This window comes from Mastomys coucha, unplaced genomic scaffold, assembly GCF_008632895.1.
Source record: "Mastomys coucha isolate ucsf_1 unplaced genomic scaffold, UCSF_Mcou_1 pScaffold14, whole genome shotgun sequence".
NCBI classification, from domain to species: Eukaryota; Metazoa; Chordata; class Mammalia; order Rodentia; family Muridae; genus Mastomys; species Mastomys coucha.
Window position 1 is genome coordinate 70,167,918 of NW_022196896.1, and position 22,877 is coordinate 70,190,794.

Here is a 22,877-nt window from a genome sequence, read left to right on the forward strand (position 1 = left end):
TTGCAAGTTCCCAGGTTCCATTCTCCAATGCTCAGAAAATAAATAAATATGAATGTTCACATGGATAGTATGAATTAAAATTATATAATTTCCCCTTTTAGCCACAATGACATCACCACAATAATGACATTTTAAGCATAGAAACAATTTATCCAGCACTAAATATTTTTACACCAACCTTTGGAATTCACTAGATCTAACTCTATTTTTTATTTTCAATAATTCTGGATGGATCTAATTATTACAAACAAAAGAGTTGTGTCTTATAAACTCGTTGTCCCTGGAATGCCAGGGCCAGGAAGTGGGAGATGGGTTGGTGAGCGGGGGAGGGGGGAGGGAATAGGAAGGAGGAGGGAATAGGAAGGAGGAGGGAATAGGAGGGAGGAGGGAATAGTAGGTTTTTCCAGAGGAGAAAAGGGAAAAGAGAGAACATTTGAAATGTAAATAAAGAAATATCTAATAAAAAAATAAAAGTACATATCATAGGTGTTTTATAAACTAAAATATAAAGATGATGTACAATCCTTTTATCTTAATATTGAGCATTAAAAATTATTTCTCAGACTGGTGAGATGGCTCAGCGGGTAAGAGCTCTGACTGCTCTTCTGAAAGTCGCAAGTTCAAATCCCAGCAACCACAGGGTGGCTCACAACCACCCATAATGAAATCTGATACCCTCTTCTGTGTACTCATTTATAATAATAAATAAATAAATAAATAAATAAATAAATAAATAAATATTTCTCATACTAAAATAAAATAATAAAAATAAACTCATTTTCTAGACGCTGATCCTGTATGCAGTGAGCAGGTTTCCCCTGACATTCCTCAGAGGTATTGGCATGTTGGAAGTTAGCTTTGCTAATGGTCCTATTGTACAACTTTTTCTTCTTCTACTTCTAAACACAACACGCATTTGCTTTTATAGCATCTTCCTATTATTTTTAATTACCCGAGAATACTATTTCTGATGGTTTGTTTATTCTCAGAAAATCATTGGCCTGACTCACATTAACTACACATTCAGACATTCTTTCTTCCAAAATTATCCTTTCCTGTACACACTTCTTTTAGATTCTATATATGAATAACAGCTGTCTTTTACTTCTATTCCTACTCGGGTTTCTTTCCTTCATTTTGCTTACAGTATTACTATGGCTAGGACTGCCAATGCTGTGATTACTAGAGAGGATGAGGTGCCCAACCTTACCTTGCTCCAAATATTAGAGGAAGCTGGATTTTTTCATCATCAAATACAATGTTAGCTGTGGGCTTCCTGCCACAGCTTTTATTGTGTTCAAGTATTTTCTGTCTATATTCAATTTCCTAATCTGAGAATTTATTTTAATTGTAAAGGGATGTTGAATTTTGACACATTTTTTCCTGCATCTTATAAAATGATCTTATGGGGTTTTTGTTTATTTGTTGTGTTTTTATCTTATGTATGAGTGCTCTATCTCCATGGACAACAATGTGTCACAACAGAGCATCAGAGCTCATTACAGATGGTGGTGAGCCACCATGTGGTTGCTGGGAATTGAACTCAGGGCCTCTGGAACAGCAGTCAGTGCTATTAAATCACTGAGCCATCTCTCCAGACTCCTGATCTTATGTTTTATACCAGTTCTGTCAATGCTTTGTAATATATTTGTTGTCTGAAAATATTGATTCTTTGCTGTAGTCAGGAAATAAATCACAATTGGCAATGAGTAGCAATGCTTTTAGAGTAGCATTGAGTAGTGTTTTATTGGGGATATTTATACCTGTGTTCATCTAGGATATTGCCCTGTAGCATCTGCAGTCCTTGCTGAGCCTTAATAATGAGGTGATATTGGCTCCATAAAAGGATTTCTAAAGTATTTATCCCTCTTCAAACTCAGGTAAAAATTAATGGACAATTACAATGAATTTCTTTCCTAATGTTTTGTATAGTTTACTAGACCAGCATAATTCCTTTTTACAATCTAAACATATCCAGATACTCCTAGATAAATGTAGTTCTCACATCTTATCAAAGAAGTTTGACTTTACAGTAATAGGAAACCACTACAGAAAACCACAACTGGACACAGTGAAGAATTGAATGGATCAAGGGAGCCCAGGCTGAAGAGATATAGGTTCAACATTGCTCCTGGACCTAAGATTCAGGGACCATTACAGAGGAGGAGTGGAAAGATTATAAAGACCAGAATGCCAGGAAGTCTTATGTGAGACTGCATCTCTTAGAAATAGTGGCCAGAAAGACCAGAACAGTAATACTGTCAGTAGACATGCTAACACAGAAAGGGAAGAATCTTAAGGCATCTACCCCTAGTTGAAGGACTACTCCTGGTATATGTCATATTGAAGGACAAATGTGGACATTCGAAACATTTTTACAATCTAGCACATAAGCAGTTGTGCTGATTAGCTTTAGTTGGACTGTTACAAAGTAGAGTCACTTCTAGTTTGGGAAGAGAGAACCTCGACTGTAGAGCTACTTCCTTCAGATTATCTTGTGGGCATATATGTGGCCATTTTCTTGGTGAGTTATTAACGTGGGAGGGCTTAGCCTACTATCGGAAGTACCACCTCCGAAGGTGCTCCTGGGTTGTACAAGAGAACAAAGAGACCAAGCCATGAAGAGAAAGCTAACAAGCAGCATTCCTTCATGGTCCCTGAATCAGTTTCTACTCCAGGTTCTTGCCTTGAATCCCTGCCTAGGTTCCTATGAAGTGTTAACCTAATAACCCTTTTTCTCCCCTAAGTTCCATTCGGCCATTGTTTTATCACAATTGAAACCTCTCTAGGATAGCAACTTTGATGGTTGCTCTACCTACCTTTTAATACCCTGTGTAAGCTCAGGTGTTACACTGTAACATGTTAATGGCAGTTTGCTTTGATGTTCACTCTACCTGCATTTTAATACCCTGCATTCTCCAGTGTTACATTGTAACATGTTAATGCCAGTTGGTTCAATGTCATTGTGCTAATTGGGTTTTGTCAACTTGAGGCAAAGGAAAGTCACCTAAGAAGAAGCTCAGTGGAGGAAGCTTGTCCTCAGATTGCCCATGGGTCTAACTTTCAGTGCATTGTCTTGGTTACTAACTGATACAGGAGGGCCCAACTCACTGCGTGTGCTGACATCACTGGGACAATTTTACTGAATTGTTTTTCTCTAATCTTCAGCTTGCTTTCCATTGAAAGATTTCAAATCTACTAACTTTTCCACTAGCCATACGGGCTACTAAAACTATCCTATTAGTTTTCATGTGACATAATTCTGGATTTTTTCTGATTTCTGCTGTGAGTCTATACATTTATCCATTGTGTATACATTTCCATGTATCTTTGAACAAATTTACTTGTAACTGCCTAAGTTAGGGTTTCTGTTGCTTTGAGGGAACACCATAACCACAAAGCAAATTGAAGGAAAGGGTTTATTTGACTTATGCTTCCAGACCATAGTCCATCATTGAAGGAAATCAGGCCATGATCTCTAGCAGGGCTGAATCCAGGAGTCAGGAGCTGATACATAGGCAATGGAGGGGTGCTGCTTACTGGCTTGCCCAGCCTGCTTTCTTATATAACCCAGGCCTACCAGCCTTGGGAGAGTACTACCCACAATCAGCTGTGTCAGCTGTGCCCTCCCCCATTGATCACTAATTGAGAAAATACCTTACAGTTGGATCTCGTGGAAGCATTTCCTCAACTGCAGCTCCTTCCTCTCTGATGACTTTAACTCAAGTCAAGTTGACACACAAAACCAACCAGTACAATAACATTAAAAATTCATTTACCATAATGTTCCCAAGATTTGGTTTGAATGACGGTATCTTTCTTGATGTGGATTATATTTTCTTGTTTTATAGCACATTTCATGTGTTTGTTTCAATCTGATTTTAGAAATAAAAGCAACATGGTAGAGAGCCGGAAGTCTATCTACAATTTTGAAATTCTTAGAATACTTGATATTGTTCTACAGACCTCTAAGTCTCTATTTTTCTGAACTTTTTCCCCTCTGTTCTTCAGTTTGCTTATTCTACTAACTTTTAAGGCTCATTTTTGTGGTATTAAAAAGTCAATTTGATTAATCAAACTAACATCTGTATCTGGGTAATAAGCCAACACCTACAAAGTCTGTTGAATTCGTTCAGCTTCCACTTAGAGTGTTTTGTTATTGTCGCTGTTGGAAGTGATGGTGGTGGTGATAGTAGTAGTAGCTGTGGTGGCAAGAGTCATGGTAGAGTTTTTTATTTTAATTCTATGTTTCCAATGGTCTCCTGCTATCTGCTGTTTAAAGGGAGTCAAAGGACTTGAGAAGTTTTGTTATGTTTTAGAGCTCTCTCTTCTTGAAGCTGCATCATTTCATAATTTATAACCCGATTTCTGGCTGCTTGTTCAGCCTCCAGGAGAGTATCCTGACACTTCAAGTTCATTAGGCTATGTATGACTTTCTACCAACAAATCCATTTTAGGGAGTGTCCTGGTCAATATTCCCCAAACCCTTTAAGTCTTATTTCCTTGATTGGTCTTCTCTGGATATACCACACTCCCTAAAATCTTTTCTTTCTGTTTCTTAGAGGTTACTCCAACTCCAACTATGGCTGTGTGTCCATTGTTCATAAATTAAGTCATATTTTATCATTGTTATGCCCATAGGACAGTCAATCCTACCATGCCAATTCACGATTTCCAGTAACCAGGACCTGTACTACATATTCAAAAGCTTTGTATTACAGCCAGCGAGATTTCTGTGAGATTCAAATTGTTCTCGACTTCAAATTCTATCTTTTCTAAGCATCCCAAGCACCAGTAAATCTTGAGATGAACAACAATTGATGTAATCACAAAATCAGAAACAAAACCTAGAGTTATCTGTCTTAGTTAAGGTTTTACTGCTGTGGACAGACACAGTGACCAAGACAACTCTTATAAAAAAACAACATTTAATTGTGGCTGGCTACAAGTTCAGAGGGTCAGTCCATTATCATCAAGGTGAAAACATGACAGTATCCAGGCAGGCATGGTGCAGGAGGAGCTCAGAGTTCTACATCTTCATCAAAAGGAAACTAGGAGCATATTAGCTTCCAGACAGCTAGGAGGAGTGTCTCAGAGCCCAAGCCTACCTTGACACACCTACTCCAAAAAGGTCACAGCCTCCTAATAATGCCACTCCCTGGGCCAAGCATATTCAAACCACCACATTAGCAATATTGAAAATCAATAAGACTGCTTACTCTGGTACAGTCAGCCTTCCAGTGTCTTCTATAAGTGGCAGAGCATTTCCTTGTAGCCCATGTATGTCCTTCTCTATAATTTAAATCTTTTATACATCCCTTGTATTGTAAAACACAAAGTAAATGTGTTGTCAATCAACACTTTGTTCTACTGTAACGTTTAGGGAATAATGACTGTATTGGGTATGAATGTTTCCTGCTCTTGAATATTCTGCTTTCATTGGTTGAATCTATGGGTTAGAGAGTTCGCTGCAGTAGTCACAGAAATGTGGTGGTGTCTGCAGTTTTTGAATGCTCCAGCTGGAATTCACCTTGAGATTTAATCTCAATCACGAAGCAGTGAGAGGCGGGATCAGGTGAGGCCGTAAGAGGTAAGATCATTAAGACTGCCTTTCTGAAACAGCACTGATTTAGGCAAAAATGATGGGAGGTCCCCTTGAGTGTCCAGCCTGTCTGTACACAGCCACTTCCTCTTCCTTTTCTCCATATGATTTGAGCCACAGGAGGCCCACAGCAGCAGGTGAGGGGACTCTGGTTCCTGCTTTTTGACCTTTGGAACCATAAATTGAAGAACTTCTTTTCTTTGTAACTCACCTGTTCTCAGATATTCTGTTACTACAAAGATGCCTAAACCTTATTTCACAGAAATAAATCTATTTCCTCATGAAGGGGGAAATTAACTTGATGATGTAATTGAAATGTGAAATTGGCCCACATTTCAAATCACAAGCCCAGAACTTTCTAGAAGCAAAAGGTTGTGCAGCTTTTCATTCGTTCTCTTATATAAGTACCTACTAACCATTGCGTACTTGAAGTATGATGGGTGCTATTAAAGAACTGAAATCTTCATTATATTTAATTTAAAGTATTTGATTTCAGGCTGACACACATGACTAGTGTCCAGTGTGCTCCATAGCACAGAGGAAAGCAAACAAAAACAGGGATGTTGAAACAGCAGGTGTCATTATTGACAAAATAATCAATATTAGTGTATTTTATAAAACATGAAAATAGAGAGATCAGAGACATTATGAAACCAAAACAGTATTTAAACATCTTTAAATGCACACATGCACACACATACAAGCACATTAACACACTCATATATACACACAGAAACACATATACACACAGATACACACATATACATACACATACTCTCACACATACATACACATACATGCACATACTCACATATATACACACACTCTCGCATACAAACATTCATGTATATACATATACATACACACGAATACACACACATACACACACATACACATATGCATACACACACATACACACACATACATGTATATACACATACTCACACATATACATATACACACATACACACACATACACACATATTCATACCCACATACACATATACATGTATACACACACACATACACACATACACACACATATACATACACACACATATACACATACTCACATATACATATATACACACATATATGACATTTGTGTTTTTAGGAATAAAAACTATGACAAAAATGCAAAATGAGAAAAATTGATTTATTAATAGACTGAACACTTCCTCACAGAGGTAGTACAATGACATGTCCCCCAAATAAAGGGAAAAAAGACTCACCTAAATTTTAACTTATTTGTATGGTGGATGTACATACAAGGTGGCGTAGCATTGTGTATATAAGGTAGCACTTTGGCTCAAGAGAAAACCTAGGGAACTGAAAGCATTTCAAGGACTTTCTTTACACCCTGCCACAAAGTAAAGAGTGGTACCAACTCTCTGTAACTTCCTGCCAAGCTGGGACGGATCATGGCTTCTGAGTCAATATCCGCTTAGACACTAAGCATAGTGAGCTCATTTCTTGGATTTTGTGTCAGATTCTCCTTCAAGGAAAGCTGTGCAGGCTCATGGTGAGACTGAGGCCATGGGGAAAAACATGAAGATACCAGACATTCCCTGTCAATCCATTTTGTACAAAGCTAGATAGGGACTTACCCCCAAACTATATTTTCTTGAAATTCAAATTCATGGAATTTATATAGTTGGATTCCAAGATCTCATATGTAAATACAGAATTCTAGTATAACATATTCAGAGAAATTATAGAAATGATAGAAATCGACAAGTAGCTGGAGAAATAGCTCATGAAAGTGCTTGTCTTTCAAGCATAAAGGACCTGAGTTGACCTCTAGCACCCACACCAGAACTCAAGAAAGACTGCGTGTGCTTGTCACCCTAGGGTTAGAGGCCTGGGGAGGATTTGGGGGTTCATTGGCTAGCAAACCTGAACATGAGCCCCAGAGCTCTGTAAGAGATCTTGTCTCAAAATACTATTTCTGAGGAACAACACCTGGTGCTGCCCAGCTTATCCACACACTAGTTCATAATCATACACACACACACACACACACACACACACAGACACGGGGGGGTGAATCAAACTCTGGTTTTAATTATTTATATCTCAATTGCACAAAAATAAATCAGAACTTCCTTTTTCCTTTGACCTCACCAAATACGGCATCTTAAGCTATCTTTGGAATCACAAGGAAAACTGAGCAAGGACACCAGAGCATCCCTGAGCACAAACAATTACCGTCATTCGGAAAGACTGGCCAGCTGAAAGCATGTCCTAATTAAGGTGTCAACACAAATTGTCTGCCTTTGTCTGGTTCTAGAACGAACCTAATCTGATGTGCTTCCCCTGTCTGTATGTTTCTGTGAAGCATGGAACAATCTGACTCACGTGACTCATCCGCTTACTTCCCAGCTAAGGCGAAAACAAACAAAAGCGTTCATTAGCATTATATACTTAGAGAATCCCTTAGTCATAATAGCTCCAGATATGTCAGAGAGAAGAACAAAACACAACTTTGAGCTTCATTATATTAAACCTGTTCTAAATAGTATTATGGGGTGTTTCGATTACTGAGAACTGTCGTAGACAGGCCAGGATAGTCTAGTACTCTTTTCTTTGACTTAGCTTATCCTCTTGACCTTCCAATGTGGAACGAGTAGAGGCGACACCAGGAATGTGCCTGGTACTTAACACAGCATTCCAGGGGTGTCATCGTTCTTGCAGACACACATATCTACTCTTCATGGATGGGGATTTTTGTATCTTAAACTGAACATCTGCTGTAGTGGCATTCTTAGATTGCCTGGAACTGTGGGTGCTCTCTGCAGCTTGATAAGGAGAGTTGTGTTTTTATTTGAGGGTGGGGTGGTTTTTTTCATTTTGAATTATTGTTTGGTTTGCTTCCCATACAATTCCATCTTGAACTACCTGTGCATGCAAATTGCCTTATTTATTACCCCCAAGATCAGGGTCCTACAGTTTGTGTGTTTGCTCAGTTCCTGGATGTTATTGACTTAGCCTGGTAAAGCGATTCCGTGACTCTCGACTGTCTTTTGTTTCTTCTCATTAGTCTTTGTGCTTTCTCTGCTCTCTCCTGTTAGCTTATCATTTGCCATGTCTCAAACGTGTTGCTTTCATTTCTCCACCAGCATCTGAGAACTGGTGTGTTTAGAAAATTGCCTTTCTCTGTTTACCAGCCTTTCTCCTACAAGCATTCTGTAAGGAGGGTCTTATTCTTCAGTCAGAGCTCACTGAGTCACTACGAAGATGCTTGGGAATCCAGAGTTGTCTCTCTAACTTCGTTCTGGGAAAGAGGTCTGGCTGGAACTGTAATTTTTCTTAATCCTCACATAACCCAGACTCTTGAACATAGAGACACCAAAAAAGTCCAATATAAACTTAAACCCCGTGCTTTTAAATGAGATTGGTATAGATGGTTAAGTGATTAAGAGCACTTACCACCCTTGCAGAGGTCCTGTGTCCTGTTCGTACCACCCACTTTGGGATCCAACACCCCTTTCTCCTCTGGCAGTACCCACATGCATTTTTGTGCATATACTGACAAGCAGACACACTCACATGCACATAAATTAACTTTTAGACACACTCAAAAAGAGGGGGGTGGAGTCTAATGTAGACCAAGAAGATGTCTACTGGACAGTCCTGATGAGCCAAAGGCATAAGGAAAGTCCTGGCTCCACAAAGGTATCACCTGCCTCCCACATGCACACAGAGGCACATGTGCCCTCAAAACGCATCATGCAAATAATAAAATAATAATAAGTTTCAACTTTATAAAAACAAACACAAAATTACATGCTAATTTTAAGCTAATCTCAAAATCAAAAAATGTTTGATGTATTAAATGCCTTTATCACCCACTTTGCCCTCTGAGAAGATAGGAAAAAAAAAAAAACAGGGAGATGGGTGTGTGTAAATAAACATTCTCTGACCTAAAAAGACTGCTTGATCTTTGGTCCCCTTTCTGTTGGTGACTTCCTGCAAGATGATTTTTTTCTTTGAAATGTGTCAAGTAAGTCAATGGATATACTTTTGATTGACACTCTAGTGTAGACTGTGGAGGTAAATGCTAAGTGAACACAGGTATCATTCATAGGCATTCATGAGTGCCTTGTTCATGGTGAGCACACACAAGAAAGCTTCACTCACAGACCTATTGTTGTTGGTTTGTGATGAGCATTAAAGGATAAATCAGTGGAACTGTAGGTTTGAAGACACCCTCCAAGGAGGTTAATTTCCCTGAATGCTCCATCTCACACCTCGAAAGAATCAAACTCATGAAGATCTCAGTTCTTTAACAGAACATCAGAAAATAATCTCAGAGAAAATCTGCATAACCCCCCAGGGTTCCTGATGATAAAAGAACATTATGTTGCTGAAGACAATGATGAGGATTCCACTTCTACACAAGGGAAGGATACTATGGAAGGTGCCAGGTCTTGAAAAGTAGAAAGTGACAAAGAACATTTTACACCCATGACAAATGATCCAGAAGCCTTTGGTGCTGTGTCTGACAGTATAGAGGGTCCAATCAAGAAGACAGGACCGGAACTAGAGAGTACCATGGAGTGATACGCAGAAAGCAGGTTTGGGAAGCCGACTTTGTTGTTTTTCTATTGCCACCACATGAAAATATACATAACTGGCTAATTTATAAAGTACGAGAGTTTATCTAACTCACAGTTCTGGAAGCTGGGAAACTCAAGAACACGGTGATAGTATCTGTCTGGCATCTAACGAGGGCTTTCATTGCCATGTCTTAGCATGGCCGAGCAGATCATACAGAAAACCAAAACAAGTACCTACCTCTGGGCTTCCAGTTTCCAGTTCTTACAAAGCCATTAGAGTCATCATCTAGATCCTAACCTCATGAACTCGGCCAATCCCAGTTGCCTCTATACAACTGAGGAGATAATGTATACCCTATAAGAGTACACAGGAAGCCCTAGCACTATGATAATGCAAATTTGGGGTGAGTGACCAAAGCAAGATTCCCTAGAAATGACAGAGTCTGCAGACTCTAGTTGGTGGCATCTAACTCATTTCTTAGATATCCAGTTCTCAGCGTTGATATCTGGGATTTAGGCTGGCGGTCTTCCGGTGTAATCAAGTGATAGCGGGGACTTCCCAGGTGGGCTAAATAATAAACAAAGGATTTTCATTGAGGTGAGGTTCCACTGAGAGTCCAGCCAGCATCAGCCCTCCTGGGTCTGAAATTTATAGCGAATTTGTACAAAGGTGACTAATGACATCACATTTCTCTGGCTCTGCGGTGCTGCCTGTCAGCCACCCCGTGGCTGTAGATGCTTGCATAGCAGTCTACAAGACAAGCAGACACAATTGTGCATGCTAAGGAAACAGGAGTTATGAATGATAGGTGCACTTACCTACGACCTCTGGACCTCCACAGGGCTGGGGCTGGCCAGGTTATCATAAGCCCTAAGGATCTTCCCTGTGGTGGCTGTGATAAATTTTTCCTAGACTAAAGATAGAACATGCAATTGTTCTGGATATAATCTAATCTGAATCTAATAAAGCAAAGCCAAGTCAAGGGGATGGTAAATATTTAAATGTAAGTCATATTTAGCTATTTCAAAGCAAGCAATGTGCTAGCAAAACATTTCCTATGTGTGTTTTAATTAAGCAAAGATGTGGGGCGGCTGTAAACACGGTATCCTACAATCCACTTTCACGCCAATAAACAGAACAGCTCTTATTAGCCACATTTCCTGAGTCAAGAAGCAGCAGTTTCACATCAATGAATTTGACTGTTAAGAACAAAGTGTTTCAAACTTCAAAATTGTCATTCAGGAAAGATTTTTGAGTAGTCTTTTAAAAATTGGCAGTTGTCATTTAATATATGATGTGATCTAAAGCGTATTATTTTTTAATGTCACCTAGGAGATCTCAACAGCTTCATGACAGTCTTAATCTTTGGCATAATTGTCTAAATTGATGGAACATCTTTTATTAACTGATGGAGGTGCATCCTGCCCTTTCAGAAGTCAAATAAACAGGTGAGATTATTCAGTTCTGAGAGTTCTCAATTCTTTTGTCTCATCTTTTTCCCCTCTCTTTGAACCCTTCCCAAACTCTCTGATAGAAATGATAGAAAAATGGCATTGTTTTAAAAGATAAGAAGCATCCAAAGTACTTTGTCTCTGACCTTTGTAGTCTTGAGGACAGGCAGATTCTGCTTGCAAACCAGTTGGAGCTTTTCCAGGAGGGAAACATACATTGCTCATAAATAAGGAAATGTGTTACTCCCCATATCTGCTCAGGAAGCAATTGAACCAAAATAAAGTCATTGGGTGCCTTACTGAGATAAAGCAGAGGAAAGTGTGGAAATTTCTCGGAGTGCATCCTGTGTCAGTTTGGAAGAGTACTCTTGTGAGGTTGAGTCCTAGGACAAAACTGATGGGCTTCAAGGACACTCAGCAGCCTTCTGATACAAGCTACCCATGGATGCTTAGTGAGCTTAACGTGGTAAGTCTCTCAAAAAGAATCATTGGGAATGTGAGAGCCAACGAATTACAATTAGAAACTTGTATGACAGGTTGATGAGAGGTTAAATCTCTCAAGTTTGGCTCTCAGTGAACAGAAGTGCTCAGATTCTGTCCCCAGCTCACTCTAAACTTAAATCTGAGTGGACTCATTTAAATTGTCACCAGGGGTAGTAGTTAGTACTAGTTAATGAGAACCATCATCTGGGACTTAAAGAAAAAAAAATGACACACGTTCTACACATGCCCTGACGCCCAGCAGCATGACAATGATAGGGAACAATTGTGGTTAATTCTTGAGAAACTGTAAACTATACATCACTGAAAGGCAAATTCTCAATAAAGCATCTTCATTGGTACCCAAAAAAGTGCGTCCTGCTTCCACACTGTTTTTCACAGGATTACAACAGCACTTGAGAGCCATGGCAAAGGACGTATAGAGTAATAAATAATACGATTCACTAAGAAAAACAATAGGATGGGAAGCCACAGTCATTGGCTCCCAATTCTTAATGCTTCAGACTGCTCATCCACAATAAGCTTTGTGGTGTGCCCCAGATTTTAATAGTATAACAGTCTTGTTCTTTTCTTTTTTTTAATTCTTTTACTTAAAAAAAAAAAAAAGACGGTTAGCTTTAAATGTTGGAATATGCAAATCCATATGAAAGACCAGCTTCACTGGACATTTCTTTGTGTTTGGGTATACATTTCTGTATGTCATGATATTTCCACACGCACTGCCTTCCTGGGATGAAAATGTTTATTGCGCTCATTAGCTAAGAGGGTATCGGCACTGGTCCAATGAACACAGATCTGCCTTCTGATTTCAGCCATTAAATTGCAATGGGATTCACAAGCTTAACATTGTGGGTGTGAGAATAATAAAATGGAACTCCATCTTTAGCCCAGTTACCATGGATGCAGTTAAAGGTCATGGTGGCAGCTGCTAACTACTTGCCTTTTGAGCACTGTTCCCCTCTGCTGTGAGTTTTTTCCCAGCACTTCCCTAGCTATAAGCCAGTCATGGAATACCTTCACTACTGTTAGTGACACACTAACCTCCTCTTTAAGACAATGAACTCCTGTTTTTCCAGACAACAGTTGCCAGAGCCCTCCACTTGTATTTACGTAATACGGGGAAGGCTACGGAATCAAAAAGTAAAAACCTTAATAGAAATACACATGGCTGTTGCTGTGGCATCCTGAATTACTTTCTTATTTTCTGCACACTGCTTGACATTCCCCAACCCAAAGAAAAAAGTGTATAGTAAATTCCCATCCCTGTTTAAACTGGGAATGGCTTCAGCCACTGATGCATTCACGGCGAGAGACATCAACTTCTTCATTCGGCCCCAAGTCCTAGGAGTTAATTCCGTGTACTGCATGAGGGGTCAGGGTAATTACTGCTGATCAGCCCTATTTCTTTGCACTGCCTGGCTTCTCGTCCCCCCCCCCCATCCCGTCACAAACGCAGCACCCCCCCCCCCATCACAGACACATCCTCACAGCATTGCAACGCTTAAGATCAGCCAAGCTTCTTAAGCGAAAAGGTTTGGACAATGTTGGATTTGCAAAGAGAAGTGAGGGAGAGGAGGAAAATTAAAGGTAGCCAAGCAAAATAAAGTACATTGCAAGAAAAGGAAAGCAATGCAGAATACTCCTGATGTCAGCACTTCATTTCAATAGATTCTAAAACTCTTGGGTTTTTGTTTGTTTGTTTGTTTGTTTGTTTGTTTGTTTCTGTTTTTTTTGTTTTTTTTGTTTTTTGTTTTTGTTTTTGTTTTTGTTTTTGCCCCAGAGCCTTGCCTCAAGCAACCTCACTACAAGGCTGTGTTTTGAAATATTTGAGAGGGTACATTGCTTAAAAAGAGACATTTTGGGAAAACTTACTGGGTGTTGTTGTTGTTGTTGTTGTTGTTGTTGTTGCTATTCTGTTTAGTTATGCCATAACTATGTGTAGCTGTATAAGTCAGAATACAAAGAAATTTACTGAAAAAAAAATGTTGTGCCTCTCTATTTTAAACATACATTTATATAACGTGTCATTTCATAAAAATAAATTAAGTATTATATGAGCCAAATGTTTCAATTCCACACAAGAGTGGTTTCTGGAACTCTTGGCAGGGTGCCACGATATTCATTTTTATTTCAAACACAATGTGAAGTCTTTAATTTTAACATACTTGGTAACTATAATGGTTAGAAGGCATTTGCTGTACTAATTCACCCTCATCCTCTCCTGATTTTTCAGAGGATTCACTCGGGAACAGAAAAATATGTTGATGAAAAAAAATACTATTAATTCTGCAACCAGACACCGGAATGCCATGTCCCAAATTTGTGGCTCCAATTTTGTTCCCTGGCCTCTGAGTGCAATAACATCCAACTAGAAATACAGAGGGTGGATGATATCAGGTCCATTGCCACCTGAGGCAAATTTCCAGCTTGATTCTTTGCTTTATAGCTGAGACAAGAGAGGTTCCCCTTGGGCCATTGATGGGAGCCTTTCTAAGTCTGCTCCATTTGATGGCACCCAGGTCCCGGGCCAAAGTCATACCCAGCTCCTTCCTTCTCTGCAATCACACTGGCCATAAGTCAAAATTGGGTATACAAAAGAAAACTCGAAAGATCCAAGCCCCCTTGCATCTGCCATAGCCCACGAGAAATGGGCAAGGCCAATCCCAGTAAGAGGGGACTGTGGTATTGACAAGTCGGTACATGAATCCACGCATGCCCAGAAATGGTCCTGGGGTTCCAGTGACCTCAGTGGCAGAGTGATATTTCTTCATTAAAGGGGTTGGGTGGAGGTGGCAGGAGAAAGAAGTGGTTTTCATTTGCTGGGCGGCTGTATTATGGGGATACCACAATAACATGTTTCAAGCGATCCGGAGACTTGAGCTCTTCTCTTCCGACGCTACACTTCAAATCAGAGAATTTCTTCCTGTGCCTTGTTTACTGTTGATATTTTCTGGCTGATTGGAGAGGGATGACATTTTGACAATTTACTGTAGCAGTAAGCACTGTACAAACAAAAGGTGCTGATGAGAACTGGAACCCATTATTATGTAAATGACGGCTGAGTAACACAGAATCCATCTCCCAGCCGCCATTGAGACCAGTTTTACTCAATGATAATAATTTTCATGATTGCAGACTTCAGAGTGATCAGAAATACTCTTTAGCTGTTGCATTTATCTACTGCTGGTACTTGACCCTTAATTAAATTCCGAAACTTTTTTATATAATAAAGTAAAATACAGCTGACATTTCTGTTCAAACAAAGAGGCTCAGACACGGAGCGGCCAAATAAGATAAAGGTGTTTCAGACTTACCTCTCTGTATTTATAGTAAACACAATTGCACGGTGTGTTTTGAGAGGGAGCCTAAAGTTGAAAATGCAGATGTGCGTTTTCAAGTGATTTCAATTCTATGCCTGGGCTCTGCTCTCCTTAAATGATTCAAAATCTCTGCATGCAGACTCATTCCGGACACGTCATTAAAAAAAAAAAAAAAATCTTCTTGAAAGACATTTAAATGAGCTCTGAAAATAAGTTCTGTGTATTCTTTAACTCTTCCATCTTAATATCTGGACAAATCAAAGCTAGTCCTCAAAACTACAGCAGTTAGGAGACACTGTGGCGGCTTAGTGAGCTATCTGGGTCTGTAAAAGTCTATTCTCGGCACAAATTTGTTCTGGCCTTCAAAAGAGGAAGTCAGGACAAGTTTCAAAATAGTATTTTGACATTGATAAAAGAAATTGATTGGCTTAAACAGATATCTAGCTGAAGCTACAGAGCCCAGCACCATGCAGGTATAGGATTTTATTTATTTATTTATTTATTTACTTATTTATTTATTGTTGGAGAGCTGAAGCAGAAGAGCCTTTGGCTAACACGTTCTTAGCCTCTTGAAAACCCAGCCAATGCTCTAAAGCATTGGTTTATCTTGGGGTTCCTTCACTGTTTTAGGGCAGTAGGGGAAATGTTCTTCATCTTGAATATGTTAATACACCAATCCAGCTTAAAGGGGGCAATTGTGTGAGGCAGGTTTTTTTTTTTTTTAATATTTCCTTAGATATAACCCTTTCTAAGCAGGCAGCTCACAAAGGCAATGAGCTAAGAAGGTAATTACTTAAGTGCATTTCACGAAGGGTAGAAAGATGATTGTGCCACATTAAATAACAATTGTGTCCTTAATGATGTGTTGGGTTATAATGCAAACATGCCTCCACCCTCAGAGGCTGGCGCTCTGGTGGACCTTCCTAATGACTCTGGGGGCTCGCATCCTGCTCTACACTACACCAGGCTTTCAGAGCCTATGTAAACATGAAGGGCAAGGTATATTTCGTTTTGTTTTCAAACTGCACAGCCTACAGCTGCATGGCCATTGGCAAATTAGCTATAAATTGCTAAAATGCTTCACTGGAATGTAAACAGGGCTGTGGCTTCATAGCTTAAAAAACAAAACAAAACAAAAACAAAATCAGAACTGGATTAGTCTTTTGAGATACTTCGATTCCGGGATACAAGTTTCCAGCAGGTTGTCTTGATTCATCGTGACTTCAAACAAAACCAAGAGAGTTGGAGGGGGGCAGTTCGGGTGGGAGCACGGTGGTTTAAATCTGTTTTTTTTTTTTTTTTTTGAAAATTTAAGCAAGTATAATTCAGCATTTAGTGTGACTCTTGAATAGAAACAGGGGATAGCATGGTGGTAATATTAGGTCTCAGGCACTGTGAGCATCACAAGGACAGACTTTATTGTAGGAACAATGAAGGGAGGCCACTACTAAACACAGCCATGCCTGTATTGGGTTTCACCTGGCTGCTACCTAACTTAGGGGACCGCTCTTCACTGTGATGTAAGTTGAGAAAAGATTAAAGGCAAATACTCCTCACCTATAATGTCTTCCGTTCTCCTTAGCTGTGGCTCTAAAGATTGTTTTACCCACAGCCTGCAATAATTTCTTTTTGTAGACACAGGTCTCAGATCTCCACAAGGTCACTCATTTCTCAATGTTACTGTTAATAAATTTGAATAATAAGGTATAAATAAAACCCACCAAGTGTAGTAAACCATCCAAACATTGAAAGGATACTTTGTGCTAAATTGTAATGATTTGGTTAGCATTTTTAACCACTTCAGAGAACAAATATATAGAGTATCTGGAACCAGCAACCCTTCTAAAACTTTACTCGAAATATGATTTTACTACGAGAACTCAAATAAATGTCTTATTTTTATATTTCTTTGTTAATCCCCATGGAGTGAGGACTGGTGTACAGCACTAGAAACCTGCTTCAGAGAGACGCCTGGGCTAGAGGGAGCCCATGATGGATGGTTTCACCTTATACCTCATGAATGTTTCCAGTCCAGTTTTGCTAATGCCTTCCCACATTTAGTCCCCTAGCATGAGTGCCTGAGAGGATCCAGACCCTGGCTTTGCCGATCAATCTGACTCTCAGGTCCACCTTCAGCACGAGAAGTAGCAACAGGCCTCCGTTCCTGCGTCCTGGTTCCAACCACGTGGACCCCAGGTTTGATACCTTCTTCTCAGCCACAGCAGAGCAAAGAGCACGTAATCTGTGTCTGTCTGCAAACCAAGACTTATGTTACTGCTTGATGTTACTGCTTGAATGAAGCTCAGAGGGACAGACTGATCAGTCAACACGGAAGCCAAGGTGTCGCATTCTCCCTCCACCCCTCACCTAAGGAGCACTACAAGGCAATGGTTACTGTGGTGACTCTTCCCTCAGATAATAATCCTTCTAACCCCCAGGTGACAGGCATATTGGATGTCACATAACTTAATTGCTATAGTGAGCAGTTTATATGGACCCAAATAATTCAGTGTTCCACATCCATTTTACAGGCACGGGGGAATAAAATGAGAAATATAAAAATAACCTAAAACTATGATAGCTAGAAATTGCAGAAACATCCAAGTATACTGCTACTGGGAAGTAGCAAATATGTCAAAATGCTTCCTACTTTGCTTGGCTCATGGCCATCCAAGAAGCATTGTCAAGTGGGAGGAACAGAATCTGAACTACTTGAATCTGGTTTTTTGAGGATACAAACCACCTCAAACATAGGTTGCTTGTGCTGTGGTTTCCAGAAGAAACACACTTAAGTAACAATAGCAATTGTAGAAGGTTGATCATAGGCAGGCTGCTCTTCCCAGCAGGTGGTTTGTGTGAACTTCTAGGAACAAACCTGGAGATTGGGTTCTATTGTTTCCATCCTGACTTTACAGAGTAATTTGAGTGTCTCAAAGGCAAGTGACTTGCTTGTTACTACAAAGCTGGCAAAGGGAAGACCTAGATCTGGACCTAGTTGAGTCCTCCAAGATTACATCCCTGAACTAGCTGCTTACCTTCTACAAAAGCAGTGACCGTATGAAAAGCCCCCCAGCAGGTATGAACCTAACCCAGATAGTAACACATCTATCTTGAATGCCCACATTTAACCCTTTAAGATAAGATGTTTCTGTCTTCTCGTGATAGATACACACATTTCCAATTAATAGGAGCAGTTTTTCTCCTATCTTCCCTCTAAAACACCCTAAATACAACCTCAGTCTACTGGCCTGTATGTACCTATGTTTAATGATGCTCTATGCAGGGGCAAAATTCATTCTCTACCTTTTGGATGTTAGCAAGCTGATTCATATAAAAGATACTTGGAAAAAAAGAAAAATTCTCTTCTCAAGGCGCTTCAAGAAAAGATATGAAGTGTTGCTATAGACAATTAATAAAGCCGGGCATGGGGTTCCTTCCCACTTTTGAGCATTTATATTCCCGGACGGGATGAAAGACACACACATATTTAAGTATGCCTCATGCAGCATAATAGCTGGGCAACTGCCTACCCTCCATGCTGTAAGCATCTACCCCCCATTGATAACCCAAGTTATTACTTACTATGCTTCGTCTAGGCAACCCTCTGTGCCATGTTCTGTTGGCCCTGAGGCCATGATGACTCTTCTTGCTTCTCTGTCCTGTGACCACTCCTGTCTCTCCCTCCTTTCTCCTCTTCCTCTTGCACATTCTTCAAGGCCTGGTTGCTCCTTCCTCTTGGTCCCAAGCCCGGGAAACCTAAACCTCATCCAGGTCTCTTCTCCCAACTGTTGGCTGCTGGCATCTTTATTTACCAATTAGAATTAACTGGGGGCAGGGTCCCTCGGGATCTTACCTGAGGATTCTCTGGTGTAAACCATTTTAGGGGACCCAAATTAACATTAGTGTACAAGCAGCATTAGGCCAGATCCACTATAATAAAGAGTTATGATAAAATACCCAGCATATAAAACATTGCTTCCACATTAAGAATTGCAAGGTTGAATTGCAACATTGAGAATGTGTGTTTTGTTTTGTTTTGGTTTTCCCCATCTTTAAATGAGTTTCTCTGAGAATGCTGCTCTGTGTTTCCCATCAAAACTGCTAGATGGCCCACTTTACCCTTACACCTTCAGAGGCATATAACAGGACCTTTCTCCTCTGTCCCAGATACAATGGAGACTGCTTTGGCAACATCCATCGAGACCCTGCTAGCCTGCAGTTCCCCTGGGCCTTATGTGAAAACAAGCCTCTTCAGGATACTCATGTGCTCATGGGACATCAAAGACACTTTATTTTCTTACACTATGGTGAGTGGTCTCAAACTGTATTCCCAGGAGACACAGAGATTGTTATGGAGCAGAAGGTTGAAAAGAAGGACCTGGGGGTACGCCCAGTGCAAAGCGGAGGACAGTGGAGCAAGCTGAGACACAGAGACCAGCTGGGCTGTGGCACCTCTCAACTCAGTTTCAGATAACCCCAAGAACTCTGGAGCTAGAATAGGTTACTTCGAAATTGCACTGGACAGTGAGAGCAAGTCAGAGCTTCCACTATCTCCCAGTCATTGATATGGGATGTCCTCAGGAAAGGTGTCACCTGAGGTAAGCGGCTTTCTCCGATCAAGGGCAATTTCAAGAGAGGATGATTCTAGATAGTTGTTAGCTGCTGCCCTGATGTTTGTAACTGGAAGGGGTTTTGAGGGTCCTTAAGGAGGTGAATACTCAACATATTGCCCATTACATGCCTTATCTCACCTCAAACCTAGAATGACTGCCATCCAGTGCAGTAAACATTCAGATCAGTAACAAGCATAGCAATACAAGTCGAAAAAGAATCCTCAAGGTCAGTGTTTGCTTGGTGTTGAACTGATCCACAATACCTAATGGCAGTCACCTAGTTTGACATGTTTACACGCAATCTCACTGCTAGGAGGCGGGGTGAGGACTCTAGTTGCCTTGTGGTTCGAACTTCTACCAAGTTGAGTTTTCTAGGTAGAAATTGTTCTTTGATCATGATGACAAATTATTAGAGGTGCACTGAAACTAGCAAAGAGTGTATGTTTGCTTAAGGCAGCTCTGGTCTAAGACTGACATAATGGAGCAGATATTTAAGATATGGGATTGCAAGCTGGTACTACCACTCTGGAAATCAGTCTGGTGGTTCCTTAGAAAATTGGACACAGTACTTCCTGAGGACCCAACTATATCACTCCTGGGCATATACCCAGAAGATGCTCTAACATGTAATAAGGGCACATGCTCTACTATGTTCATAGCAGTCTTATTTATAATAGCCAGAAGCTGGAAACAACCCAGATGTCCCTCAGCAGAGGAATGGATACAGAAAAATGTGATACATTTACATAATGGAATACTCCTCAGCTATTAAAAACAATGATTTCATGTAATTTGCAGGCAAATGGATGGAACTTGAAAATATCCTGAGTGAGGTAACCCAAATCACAAAAGAACACACGTGGTATGCACTCACTGATAAGTGGATATTAGCCCAAAAGTTTGGAATACCCAAGATACAATTCACAGACCATATGAAGCTCAAGAAGAAGGAAGACCAAAGTGTGGATGCTTCAGTACTTCTTAGAAGAGGGAACAGAATACTCACAGGAGGAAATATGGAGACAAAATGTGGAGCAGACACTGAAGGAAAAGCCATTCAGAGACTGCTCCACCTGGGGATCCATCCCATATATAGTCACCAAACCCAGATGCTATTGTGGATGCTGGGAAGTGTTTGCCAACAGGAGCCTGATATGGCTGTCTCCTGAGAGGCTCTATCAGAGCCTTACAAATACAGAGGCTGATGCTTGCAGCCAACCATTGGACTGAACATGAGGTCCCCAATGGAGGATTTGGAGAAGGGACTAAAGGAGCTGAGGAGACTTGCAGCTCCATGCGGGGAGCAACAGTGTCAACCAGCCAGAACCCCTGGAACTCCCAGCGACTGGACCACCAACCAAAGAGTACACATGGAGGGACCTATGGCTCTGGTCGCATATGTGGCAGAGGATGGATGACCTTATTGGACATCAGTGGGAGGAGAGGCCCTGGGGCCTGAGGGATCTGGATGCCCCAGTGTAGGGGAATACCAGAGGGGGAAGACTGGAGTGGGTGGAGGAACACCCTCATAGAGGTAGGGGGAGGAGGGATGGGATAGGGGGGTTCCAGAGGGGAGACCTGAAAAGGGGAAAAGCATTAGAAATGCAAATAAAGAAAATATCCAATAAAAGAAAAAAAAGATATTCATTCATTTTTTTCAAAGTGGAATTTTTAAATAAGGCATTTTCTTCAGAGTGGCCAACACAGTGATTTTAAAAGTTAAAAGGGTGTTTTTATTTTATTTCCTTATTTTTATTGTTTGATGTGTGTGTGTGTGTGTGTGTGTGTGTGTGTGTGTGTGTTCAGGTAAGTGCAGCATCACTGAATGTCCCTCAAACTGGAGTTATAAGCAGTGATGATCTTCTTGATGTGTGTTCTTGGTATCTAACTTGGGACCTCCACCAGTGCTGTGTACACACACTTAACCACTGAGCCCCCTCTCCAGCCTCAAAATGGCCTTTGTAAATGGCAGTCAAATTAGGTTGCTTTTGTGCCCAAAAGTCTCTACAATTCGTATGTGGGAGACATCACTAGCACTGGCTGAAACTCCTCTGTCATCTTTAGATGTTGCCTCCTACCAGTCACTCACCCTTCAGCCATGTTACCACAGACATGTCGGCCTTTGGCTGCTGTTCAGCTGTTCAGCTATTCCCACTTCACCCTGCACCTGCTGGGTACCCTGCACTTGATGTTTTTCCCCCAGACACTGACAAGGCTTCATTCAGACAAGCTGTCTGCATAGCACACCCTCAACCTCTCAGCCCTCTCTCATGCCTGCTGATTTACAGCTCTTATAAACTGCTAACATGGAAAAGCTTTGTGGCTTCATCCTTTACAATTATACAAGTAGACACACAGACACACACACACATGCATATATGTATATATATATATATATATATATATATATATATATATATATATATATATATATATATATATGTACATATGCATATATGCTTGGCCACATATGTACAACAATATAAGCACACATACATACACAAATACACACACTCATATATTGTGAATAGTTGATTCACATCCTCATATCTTATAAATCATCACTATACTATTTATAACATCTAAAGACTATATAAATAATTACTATACTTTTTTACTTTTTGGGTTAGGGAATACTGATGGGAGAAAGTCTGTATATGATCATCAGAGATACAAGGTTTTTTTTTTTCTTTTTTAAATATTTATGGTCTGCCACTAGTTAATTCATGGTGTAATGCTATGGGCAAACTACATATAGCTACATATATACATCCCACACATGTATATGTGTGTGCATACTAAAATGTATATGTGTACTGAACTTCTGTTC

At 40.2% G+C, this 22,877-nt stretch overlaps 1 long non-coding RNA gene across 1 annotated transcript in view; it reads left to right on the top strand.

Annotated features, from left to right (window-relative positions):
* Positions 1–19,735, top strand: part of LOC116088358 — an 82,508-nt gene extending 62,773 nt beyond the window's left edge. The window contains exons 3-4 of the long non-coding RNA XR_004117867.1: positions 11,495–11,610; positions 19,602–19,735. This is a non-coding gene — a long non-coding RNA (uncharacterized LOC116088358). The remainder of the gene's footprint in view (positions 1–11,494; positions 11,611–19,601) is intronic.
* Positions 19,736–22,877: the final 3,142 nt, after the last annotated feature.